Source organism: Diadema antillarum, unplaced genomic scaffold, assembly GCF_040938485.1.
Source record: "Diadema antillarum isolate AM-2024a unplaced genomic scaffold, OU_Dant_1.0 seq00000569_RagTag, whole genome shotgun sequence".
NCBI lineage: Eukaryota > Metazoa > Echinodermata > Echinoidea > Diadematoida > Diadematidae > Diadema > Diadema antillarum.
The window spans coordinates 1,375,155-1,387,911 of record NW_027271507.1 but is presented as its reverse complement, the minus strand read 5'-3'; the positions used below and the strand labels follow the sequence as shown (position 1 = coordinate 1,387,911).

General features: G+C 39.9%; 1 protein-coding gene across 1 annotated transcript in view; it reads left to right on the top strand.

Moving 5' to 3' along the window:
• The window catches only part of LOC139735288 (potassium channel subfamily K member 18-like), a 110,867-nt gene that overhangs the window by 20,950 nt on the left and 77,160 nt on the right, over positions 1 to 12,757 (top strand). The window lies entirely within an intron of this gene.

Sequence of the window (12,757 nt, the reverse complement as noted above, 5' to 3'; positions counted from 1 at the left end):
ATCTTACTCCTGTACATATTTCATCTTATACAAGTAAACAAAAATGTATACGGGGTAATACACGAACAATACTATGTCTCTCTTGTTTATGCATATCTAACTTGTTTCACTACAGTCCTATAGACATTGCGGGGGGGGGGGGGATTGAGGTTCTGTTCAAAATCCACTCAGAATTCCTTTTCTTTAAAGGCAGACTACGGTTTCCCTAGTCAAAATTGTACATGTAAATTGTACATTGTACATTTTTTTCTAAATCTACGCCGAAAAGAGTAAAAGTCTCTCTGAATTTGAACGAAAGCATGCTTGGCTAGCTCAAGATGAAATGTCTCACGTAATAAATTTTTCTCACATTAGCCGCTCTTAATTCGTGCTTATCAAACTGATATCGCCTATTTTTTTATGACTTGGATTCTTTGTTTTAGTATCTCTTTAAAGTGATGGGACTCGGGCTGACCCATACTCTTCATTGTTGTAGCGTCTTTAACTATGGGCAACCGAGATTAAATCTAAAGTAGGTGATTTTTAAAACAATTTCCGACGCAAACTTCCTGATCCGCCCCGCTTGTGAAGTAATGAAAATAAACCTCTAGAGACAACGAGTGGGCGAGCTATATGACTCTTTAAGGCATATCCCGTTTTCGGGGTTGCCCTAGAAACAGTAGGTGAAAGTCTTAACACTGTAAGTTCATTTAGTTTTCATTTATGTCGCCATAGCAACAAGATGATTACTGTAGATTAGAAAATGTCAAGAGTGAAAAAAAGCCGCCTTTGTAACTGCAACTCCCTTGCTTTTCTAATTCAATGTATAAGTCTCTCTCTTTCTAAATCGTTCAATAGCTCACAATTTACGCATGTTCAGAACATTTTTTTCTCTCTTCCTCTAAGAATACGAGCCTTTTTAAAGCGGAAGAAGGCACAGTGATGTTATATTGGCCTGTTTCTGAATAGGAATATATGACATTCAAAATGGATACTAAGCTCTCTATGTGACTGAAGATGACAAGTAAAAGTCGTCTAAATTTAAGTCACTTATTAGAAATCTTCTTTTTTTTCCTTGAGTTTGGCTGTGACGTTTGTAGTGTAAAACGACACGATGACAATGACCTTACACCAGTGACGTGAAGTTGGTTCCGGATGATCTTTAATTTTTACAACCAGTATTCATTCACTCGTGAAGCTGGTTCCGGATGATCATTAAAATGATAACCAGATAACATTCACTCGTGATTTGGCATTGATATCATCAATATATTTACCGGTGTGTGTGTGTGTGTGTGTGTGTGTGTGTGTGTGTGTGTGTGTGTGTGTGTATGATAGCATCGTGGACACGTGTGTCTTTGTATGTGTGTGTGTGTGTGTGTGTGTGTGTGTGTGTGTGTGTGTGTGTGTGTGTTATGGCCTGACTGAATGTGTACATACATTTTCAAGCAGTCCAAGATGTCTATCCCCTCCTTAATACCCCGCTTTACCCCCACTCCTGATACCCTGCAACCCTCGCCATGGTATCAGGTTCAGTGGCCTTTCGAGTAGATTCCTCCTTCTCCTCACTGTGCATGTCATCGCCCATGACGAATCGTGCTGTTCAACGGTAGAACGTGCCGCTTCCGCTCGGAGTGCTGTCTCGTGAGGTGCCGCTAAGTTTGTTCAGACAGTCCGATACTGCCTGGGAACATTTCAAGCTACTTTCATGTTTACGTAAACCAAAACAGGACATTCTGTAAACGGGAAGAGAGTTAACTCACTTCAAAAAAGTAAATCTGTATCATTTGCTTTCTCTCTCTCTCTCTTTTTTAAAACACATATTGAAGAAAAATGAAATTAGAAAATAAGATTTTCAATTTGATTGAACGTCATCTCCAATCCAACCAAGATTTTTTTTCCCTCGATGGCCTAGTTTCCGTAGAAGTACACCTGCATACGAACGGTATACATATTAGGTTCTATTCAGTTCAAATTTATTTACACTTATTTCCTGGTGTATGAATAATTATGCCACAAATGGAACATATTGAAGTTTGAAACATATGGGACCCCAGGGAAGAACAGTTGAATGGGCGATCCTCTGTCATGTCTGCATTGTATTGCATTTTTTTTTTTGGTATATTCTTACTGAGTAGGGAACTAAATACAACGACAACGCCAACAACAACAACAACAAGATCAACGACAACAATCACAACCTGTGAATGAATACATATGACAATGTACAATTGCAAATTGGTAAGAGAATTTCCAAGTAAAGGACACCAGTTTTACAATAACTACGTGTGGTACACAAACGTTAGTTACATGACATTCAATATGAAATGATAATGCGGGGGAACAAATAACAAACAAACAAACAGACAAAGTCCAGATGTGATAAGGTAAAGCTTACTGATTCTAGTGGGAGGAACTGACGAGCTAACAAGCTTGTATGAAATAGATCCAATGGCAAATAGAGAAATAGGAAAACGAGAGAAAGCGGGAAAGTAGAACAGGGAAACATACAAACGCACATACAGAGGACTTTTCATGAAAATAGTATATTAAGTACAAAATAATATAGACATTACTGTACATGCATGTACAGATATACAGACGATAATGATGTAATCTGTAGAGGGAGTTAAACTTTGTAATTCAAAGAACCACAACCACGATGACAAACATTTCGCGACTGTGTAAAATTTGATAGATTTTGGCGGTGGTTTCCGCTAAGATGTAGGGCCCAACCTCAACCTCAACCAGGATATTACTCAGCAGGGTAATGTTTTATCTTCTGACATGTCTGAATAACTCTCAAATCATCTGCCCGGTGTGTTTACAGAACGTGCAGGATTTATCGTCTCGTTTTCATCTCAGTATACTGCAGACGACATTGACTCTTTGTTGTCATGGCGACATGTATTGTGATCATTGTCAATGAGGAGGCCTGATGAATGGCTGAGCCGCATGCTTATCTTACCGTCGGATATTAATCCGCACTGATGAGCCCCACAACTTGTACAAAGTTGCACTTGGCACAGAACGATGACGACAACGACATCGACAACTGACATTAAGATGATATCAGCCACTACCGAGACCACCGTGTATTCGAGAGTGACTGAAAGCTTTGCACCAAAACCGGTGATTGCCTTCATCTAAAGACCCATCAGAGCTTGGGTTTGGTTTGGAAGAAATCGCGCCCATACGAAAAGGCACAGTAAAATGTGCACCTCTAAACGCGGGACCCCCTATGTGTATTGTATACGGGGAACAGGTAGTTTCTTTCTGAAAGCAAGTTATTTTCTTGCTGATTTCTTAAATATTATTTACTCAATCTCGGAAGCACTTTTCGTCTGCGACTCAATTTAGATTTACCCTTTCGATCGCGACTAACAATCTCTTACATACTCCAGTGCTCCTCCACGCTATAAACAGGTTTGTTATTATGCTGATCGATTAATCAGTCTACATAGATCCAGATTGTGCAAACAAAGCCTAAAAAGCTGTAAATGTATGCACCTAATAGGAGGGAACGACTTGGATACATGGACGAGATGTATAATTTTGAATGGAGGTACATCGCAAGCGCGATGCATCATGTTCTTACGTATGTCAAACAGCAGCTGTTGCCATGATTTCAAATGAGGTGCAAAATGTGACCCAGCAGGTAGGTTCTCTTTATCCAGGAGACAAACTCAGCGAGAGGGGTGGGGTGGGGGAAGGGGGAGGGGGGTGAAGTGTCTGAAGAGTCTACCTATGAGATATAAGTAAGAACAAAAAAAAAATCTCTATATGATTTGAAGTATCATCCTAATTACAGTTATTGTCAAGTGACATCAACTGCACGTTAAGCTCAAATGTTAGTTACCTCACCATGACACATTCATATTCATTGTCATCTTTTGTGGAAAAGGGAAGGAATTGCTCATTGTACTCGATTGCAATCGCCTAAGAAGTACTGTCGGCGGCTGCAAATCCAACCTTTATAGCAAAGTGGGGTGTACTGAGAATGATGACATCACCTGCCTTTGTGGAGAGGAGCAGACTATATGCAGCACCTTCCCTGTCTGTCCACTTTTACCAGAGCCTTACACACAAGAAGACATGGCAGCTCTAACGTCCTGTGCCAGGCAGTGCATTCAACAATGGAATGGAAGAATCTGAGATTCCTTTCAGCGTATAGTGACTCGAGAGAAGAAGACTGTGCTCGATTGCTTTTTCACAGAAGTGCTCTGAAGAAATGATTCAGAGCTTTACGCAAGTGTAGAATTTTTCTATGTTATTGATGTATTTTGTTTACTTACAATCGATGACGCTAAACGCAATCGTCTTTAATGGAGATAGGGAAACCTTGCTTCCCGATGGCGCAAGGGTCCCGGATGAAAAGGAGATATATATATGTTGCCAGTGATGAGCTGCACACAAGCAGAAAGGATGACACAATATGTATCATCACTGTCAAGCTAAGACATTGTCAAACTGAAAATTTCCCCTGGAAAATGTGTTTAGGTTTAGTTTCAAAGAAATTCTGTGTTTTATTCATTAGGAATGGCGTTTTGGCATTTTGATATGATAGATTTCGAAGTATATCTCAACTCTTCTGAACTCTTTGTATCGGGTCTCCGGTTTATTCCACTTAGACGACGAAGCGCTCGATTTGATAGTAATGTCACGTTAGTTCAAGTGTAAGTAATCTTTGCTTGAGAGCTTGAGATATTTTTCTAAGAGAGATGGGAAAACTATGCACCTGCCTTTAGTCGATCACGGGTGTAGTTAGACCCCTTTTATTACCTCTCATACCTTGCTCGTAGTGAAGCCATGAAGGAAGAAGCCCAAACCCCTGGCGAACTCCCGAAGTAACATACTTCATGGTATCGCATACCAGTGGTGGCATCTGTGTATTTTATGGCGCGAAATTATCACGCACGACAGGTCTCGTATCGACCGCATTTAGACATTAACTTTGGTGCGTGCTTGTGATTAGGTGATTAGCGAAGACGTCGATCTCAGAGTCCGTCATCGGTTTTGATTACGCCCTTCGACAAGCGTTGTTTGTCGGCACGTGGTGTGGTATAGACATCATGAGTGACAACGCCGCGTGCATTCAAAGACTGCCGCTGTAAGGGGGAATGTTGTCCCCCTTCATACCGCCTCTTCGTGGAAGATGCTGCGACAAGCGGTATTACTGCACTTGAAAAAAAAAAAACAGAATTACACTAACTAAGAGGGGCTAACCGAAAACAAGGTAATATCTTTAATGGTATTAGACTCTCTCAGCGTAGCCTGTAAAGAATACTCTCGGACGAGCAATGACGAGGGAGGCACATGGTTTCATGGCAAGGAAATACCTCTCCCCCCCCCCCCACATGTCTGCAAGAGCTATATGCCGATATGCTACAAAAGATGCACTCTTTTAGGTATTTTTCAGTCCCCTGTTGTCCTTACGAAGAGGTTGTGGCAACTTGTTTCTTCATTCCATAAATAAGAACATGCTAGATTATCAGACATGAGACTTCGCAGACATTTTGGCAGACCTTAGCACCGATAATAGCAGGTGTTTAGGTGAAAGCTAATCAGTTTTATTCGTCATATCTAAAATGAAGCGTAGGGATTCCCTGCGAGTAACTGAGCAATGATGTGTATAATCATTCTGTCCCTTCAGTAAGAGGCAAAACACTCTGTCCCTCGGATAGAACATAAAATGGAGGTCTCGTGTGTGAGAGAGTAACAACTCATGCACGTAAAAGATCCCGCTTCATTCATTCGTCGAAAAGAGCAGGGTGCATGTATCCTGGTGAAGTGGTCCCGCCTCACATCCAACTGGACGCCATGGAAGACCAGCTAGTGCAGCTAGATTATTATGAGCTTTCCAGCCATCTTCTCAGACGGAAAAATGAAATATATAAAAACAAACGATAAGAAATTATCGCAACATTGACTGCATATTGCGTTGAAGCATCACGTTTCTCTTGTATATGAAAAAGACGAATTAGGCCTACCTTTATTGATATGAGGATTATACACATAACACCAACCACTAACTTAATGGTGGTGATGATGTTAGAGAAAGAGAAAAAGAAGAATCTATGAAGGACTTGAAGTCATTAATTTTGAATGGCAGCATCTGGTCATCACGGTACTACAGTTCCTAAGACGGGGCTTTACAGTTCATATCTACTCTTGATAATAATTGTTCGAATGCCAGGAATCGAAGGGCAGCTAGGACCGTAGCTACCAGAGGACACCTTCTCCGGTGACATCGTGTCTGTTTAGATCGTGTCTGAGTGTTGTCAGGCCAGGTTGAGGCTGCAACACTATCTCGTTCAGCAAATCGGTTATAAAAATACCATCATGCTGACGTGGAGTCGTCTGCAATTAAACAGTCCCAAGCAAACATAAAGGCATCTCTGAAGGATTACGCAGAGGAGACGGGGGCCATACGGTTAGAACAAAATCTCGCGTACCTCACTCCCTTCATAAAATTTATTGTGAGCTTCTAGCTGTCACCATAAAGAGAAAATTGGATGCGATGGAAAATCCCGAAACCCTCTGGGTGATTGCTATTGTTTTTGCTATTGTTTTTGTTGTTTTTTCTAGTGACTGATTCTCCGCACCGGAAATTTGAAGATGTTGGCTTCAACGCCAGGCGCGTGAGGAGTGTTTATGAGCCATTCCATCTGTCCACGACACACTTAGATTTTAAATAGGACCATGATGGATCGTCCCATATTGCTATAAGCGCGAGACTGTCGTTCACCATGCTGTCGTATCAGAGTCTTGGTGGTATAAGTGGCAGGCAGTCGCCAACATCGTCTCGTGAAGATGATATTGGTTACTTTTTTTAAGGAAAAGGCTCTGAAGGTTATCAGTAAAATCAGTTCTTTTCAGTTGTTTTCTTTGAGATTGGTTCAGCATCACTTCACCTAGTTGTAGTATGAGAAAATGTGTACTACAATAATTTAACGCTTGATGTTTCGCATTTTCCTATATTAGGCCCTGCTTTACTTTAAATCAACGATGACATATAATAGGACTTTCTTTACATCTGCATTATTGTTTAAGTCGTGTAGCGATATCGGTTGTTGCCAAATGTATAGACGCTGGGCAGGGAGACCTTAGTCATTCATTATTTTGAAATCAATGTACCGATTGCCTCTTGGATGTCCTAATCACCACCGTAACGAACCGCAATGCAGCTGTGACGTATCAATTTGATTGGCTGTCACCCTGTATAAAGATGCGCTGCATCTAAATCGCAGCCCTCCTTTGCAAAGGACCGGTCCCGAAAGGTCATGGCAAGGGTGAACTTTCCTAGGAGCAATTGAAGAAGACACTGAGTGTGATGAGACTGGGCTGAGGGCTTGCGACAAGGTGTGGTATAATTGGTATTCATGTATGTGCATTGTGACGTCACATGGACAGCACTATATCCCACTGACTACTACCTGTGCCCAAACAACTACACTGTATATATTGCTATGTTGACAACAAGGCGCTTGTTGTAGACATACATGTATTTGCTCTGTAATTAAATCAGTGAATACTTTATCATCCTGACGTGTAGAAGCGTTACCAGGAGAAATTCACTCCCACTGAATTGATCACATGGTCTTTACCTTGGTCAGTACCACTGCTTTCCCCTAAAAACGGCGAAGTTACGTGGTATCACATATTAGACAAAACATAGATAAAAAGGCTTTAAAAAGCTCGAAGGTTAATGCCCCCAAGAAAAAATAATCCAGAAAACAATTACTAGTATATGAGTTTATATTGACAATGTTAATAGAAGCAAGTATATAGGCTCTATACATGCATAGGCCAACGTATACCTTGATATAACACACAATGTATACACACCATCACAAAATATGCATGGCATAATGTATCGTAATGAAAAATGACCTCTAATATGAACTCCTGTCATGCCAGACTATTAACTGGAAACAATGCCAGCCGACACTTTGGACAATGGAACCATATCCTTGACCCACTTCCCATGAATACGTAAAGCAGTCTGAAAATGAAAGTGAAATGACCTCTTCTTTATAACCACTTCCAAATCGATCATAATGCATAACAGAAAAAAAGTCCGTTGCTCTCGCGTACTATTTATGTTACCGCCATGATGAAAGTCAAGTGCTAAAAGGGCAGACGATGCATCCATGGCATTTACGCGGCTTCGCCGTGAACACAGTGCCGCGATATGAACTCCAATGACTTCTTTTTTTCTTCGTCTTCTTTTATGCAACCTATTATACTGCTCGGTTGGCAGTAATATTTGTATACCTTCGCGGTGATATGATATTGTTCTTACCTTTGCATTATTACAAAGTAAAGTATCCACGCGACCACGACGTACTTTAGAATTCAAAGGAATTTTTCCCTTTGAACTTGTCTTGACTTTTAATTCGTCTCATTTAAAAACGTGGCCATTCTTCGTACTGTTTTTGTTTACATGGAATCCAGAACCTGCAGAGGATTTTAGGCAACAAAATTTTGTGGCGTGGCAAAAAAAAAAAAAGATCTGACCAAATGGAGAAAGCGATAAGTACTGCATTGTGCAAATTAGTGGATAAGAGTTTGGAATCAATCAACAAAAGACCAAGGTTTGGTATAAACCATCGTAAACTGTAGTTCGCTTGCCATCTGTGCCGCTCCCTAGTCCCCACTTAGCTGAACAGGTATCTGGAATTCTAGAGAAATGATAATTATACAAGCCATCTCATGGGAGAACGTTGCCTATGATAAAGAGGGAATCCTTGGTAACAGAGATACATCTATGATTTAATGCAATTTCTTGGAAGCGATGACTTCGTTTCAAACATTACCTCAGATCCTATACTCCATGTTAGAAAATGCGCGAGGGTGTCTATTTGCCTTAGATAAAACAGACACAGAGTTTTGATACGCTCTCATGTTTTTTCTTGTTTTACTGAATTTCTTAATTAGGTACAGTTTTTTTTAGTGAATTCATGTAAAGATTAGAATTGACATTCTAATCCCGAGTGGGCAAAGATACCAGTAAGATTGATTAAGTTAAAAGAGAGACCATAGATATAAAATCCTTGAGCCAGTGACTCATAACCCAAAGTGAGCGATGACAGTCCCTATCAAACTTGGTAAGCAAGTGGGAGATGACAAAATGGACGGGGATGCAATCGGGAATATCGAGGAAGAGGGATGGGGTAGGGGATGGGAATATGAGTGGAGGATTAAGAGGGTTATTTTCATACAAGGAATATATTCATAATTATAGATGTGATATGTAAATATGGACAAATATGTACATCGTATGGTTACAAGGACCATGATAGATTATGTTCATTCTGGTCATGATATTGGTAGTGAATGTTTCAACATCTCCTTGTATGCATGTATGTATATATACTAGATAAATGTATAGCGTGCATACAAAGAGAGGCGAGCGAATAAAGAGATGGAGAGGGAGAGAGAGATGGACGGAATGAGAAGAGGAAGAAAAGATAGAAAGAGTGACAAGGAAGATGATGGGAGCAAGGTTTAAACTTAAGGAGAGAAAAGGTCTCACGAAGATATGTATCCACAAGTCGATATTATACATTCATGTGAGATCCTTTCCTCTCACTACGTCCTGCCACCCTTCCCATCAACACTGCCCCTCCCCCATTAACCCATCAGTGTCAAGATGTCTAACCTCGACAGTCTTTATACATTCACCACAAAGCGAGGGAAAATCATCACCTCCCTCGAGATAATTCATCGAGTCTGTACGGCGTCAAGTTGTGTTCAGCTGGATAAATATTATCTTGTCAGCCAGACAGGTGAAAAGGAGCTCGAAAGAAAGCACGTCTGAACATCTCATGACGTGAACTGTCTCTCACTTTCGAGTGTGCATGGTCCGCTGTCAAGCTGTGGCTAGTGAGAGGGCGAGTTGCTTGATGGAGAGTCCGAGATGGCACAACAGGACCTGTATGACGCAATGCTGTGTGCACGTCAGAGATTCTTTAGTGGTGTAAAATCTCTTTGGTGTACATCCTATGTCACACTAAAACAGTGACCCCATTTTGCAAATACATAGGCTCGTCCCATGTTTCTTTGCTGTATACAGCTCTTGCATTCCTCCCCATTTCCAGCATTTTCATAATCGATTATTCTCAAAATGATTTGCGAACTAATAAAATTTAGTTCCGTTCATTATATAATGTATAGTGGTAAGTTATACACTAATTTTTAGTAAACTTTTACATGCATAGGCCCTATATGCTTTGTTGGAAATGGAAACTTAATGAAAGAATGCATGCAATAGTACCAGGATGTTGTGTGTCACAATTATCATTCCATCAAGGTTGAGATAGGTCTATATATACATGTCACATTATTTCGTTGCAAAGGCCTATTAGAGACACCTCCCAGAATCAGAAGAAAAGATTATTCTCGATCTCATTTCAGGTACCATATCACTTATTTCTGACTCAGTCCTTGAGAAACCATGCTAAATTGGATAGATAGCCGGGCATTTTCTACACAATTAATTTCCTTTCACAAGACATAGTTATGTGTTTTTTTAATAAGAATAAGTTGAAGGGAATGGCGCTACAGAGAACGAATTATCTTTTATGTGCAGTCTCTGATGTTGCCGCTGTGCAGCAAAACGCACGTTACCACCAATGCATAAACTTGCATTGCTGTTGGGATACCTTTTAACCAATACCTTATTTGATAAACTCCTACCAAACCTGGTAAGCTGACTTGGCGCACTACAAAGTTCTTGCGAGGCGCAGAATTCAACAGCACACCTGGAAAAAAAAAGGGGGGGGGGGGGCACGAAATTCCAGGACTCCTGCCCCTGATGTACAGCACTTTCAGTCTTAAGACAGGGTCGAAGAGGCCGACAAGCTAATTTACAGCATGGTTAGGCCCCACATCAACTTTATGGACGACATTAATATCATTCCATTGCAATAGCCCGATGGGAAGATGGGTAGATAGATAGATAGATAGATAGATAGACAGATAGATAGATAGATAGATAGACAGACAGATAGATAGATAGATAGATAGATAGATAGATAGATAAATAGAGATGGAGAGGGAAGGTATGACTGGTATGATAACATGAAGAAATTTAGCCCTGGTATTCATATACTATTTATATTCAGATTATTTATCTACATATTACAATACTTGCCCTTATAATGGTTTGTACTATGCATATATGCATAATAAATGATGGACAGGCATCCATCATGAAGATCTTTTGATTGTCTGTCCATACTCTGATGGTGTAATGATATCCCACAGTTATCTCTTAGACGGCCTCCCATTTTATACATGACTTCTTCTGAGCAACACTGTTAAGTATGTCGTCACATACCGCGTTGCCGTAGGATTGTCGTGTGCGCCAAGTAATCTTTAGCCACTACCTTCCCGATTTGCTCTCACTCTCCCACACTACAAATGCTCCTATGTTGATGTCCTGATGGATCTATATAAATCCTGAAAATCGCCGATGAGAGGATAAAAATGCTCCCTTTCATGAAGTATCAAAAAACTGCTTGTCTCGATCAAGAGGCTGCCTACTGCACGTGTCTGGTTTTATCATCAGTGGAAGAACTCGTCGCCTGGTGCCTTCGAAAGGCGACTCCGAAAAAGAAATACTACTCGAGGGGGATCAAATACCAACGGAATGACTGGCATGCAAGTCTACGAGAACAACAGCCTAGCAAGGGTTGCAGTAGATGTAGGAGATGCTGCAATGTTTAAAGGGGAACTTGGCCATCTTTGGCTACCTAAGAGTATGGTATATCGTCTTCTTGGCAACTTTAGCTCGTCATGAATCGTGCAATTAACATAATCTCTATAGACCCATTTTTTTCTTCAATTTTGCTTTATTTATTCAATCTTTAGAGGAAATGTTAGTGATACAACAACAACAACAACAACTATTACAACTACTAGTACTACTACTACTACTTTTACCACCACTACTACTCCTACTGCTGCTGATAATAATAATGCTAATAATAATAATGACAGTAATAGTAATATAACAATATTGATAATAATGATAATAATAATAATAATGATAATAATGATTATTATTATTATTATTGTAATAATAATGATAATAAAAACGATAATAATATAGAGCGCAGATCTTCGCCAAGCAGCTAATTTCCACCCATACACATGATGCTACATGAAAATCGTCCAATTTCCCAATATAGATATCTTTTGTTTACAATTAGGACTGTGCAGTTCATTCATCTGCCTGACATTTTGAATATTCTTTGTTTTCCCATAAAGATATATCAAGAAAGTTTGGCAATATATTGGCTACATAAATGGTATGGTATGGTATGGTATGAAATGGTTTATTGATCAAACACTGTAAAAACATCGGTGTTAGATTTAACACCACGGGTGTTAAATCTAACACCGATCAAACTTCAATAAAGGACCACACCCACAGGTGTTAAAAATGCACTGTGATGGTGTTGAAACGTGTTCACTTGACACTTCGTGGTGTTAATTTGACACTATACCTGGTGTTATTTTGACACTGTACTGGTGTTGATTCAAAAATGACACTACATGGTGTTGATTTGATATTTGTTGGTGTTAATATCAATGGTTTAACACCCGTCCAGCTTCAATAAGAGACCACACCAGCTGGTGTTACTTTGGTGTAAATTTATTTTCACATTTTTTCAAAAATCTAGTATTTTAATGTAAAATTCTTGATCGTCTTGTTTAAATTAAAAATCAACAAGAAGTGCAGTTACTAAGAAACTCTTCAAAAAACAGT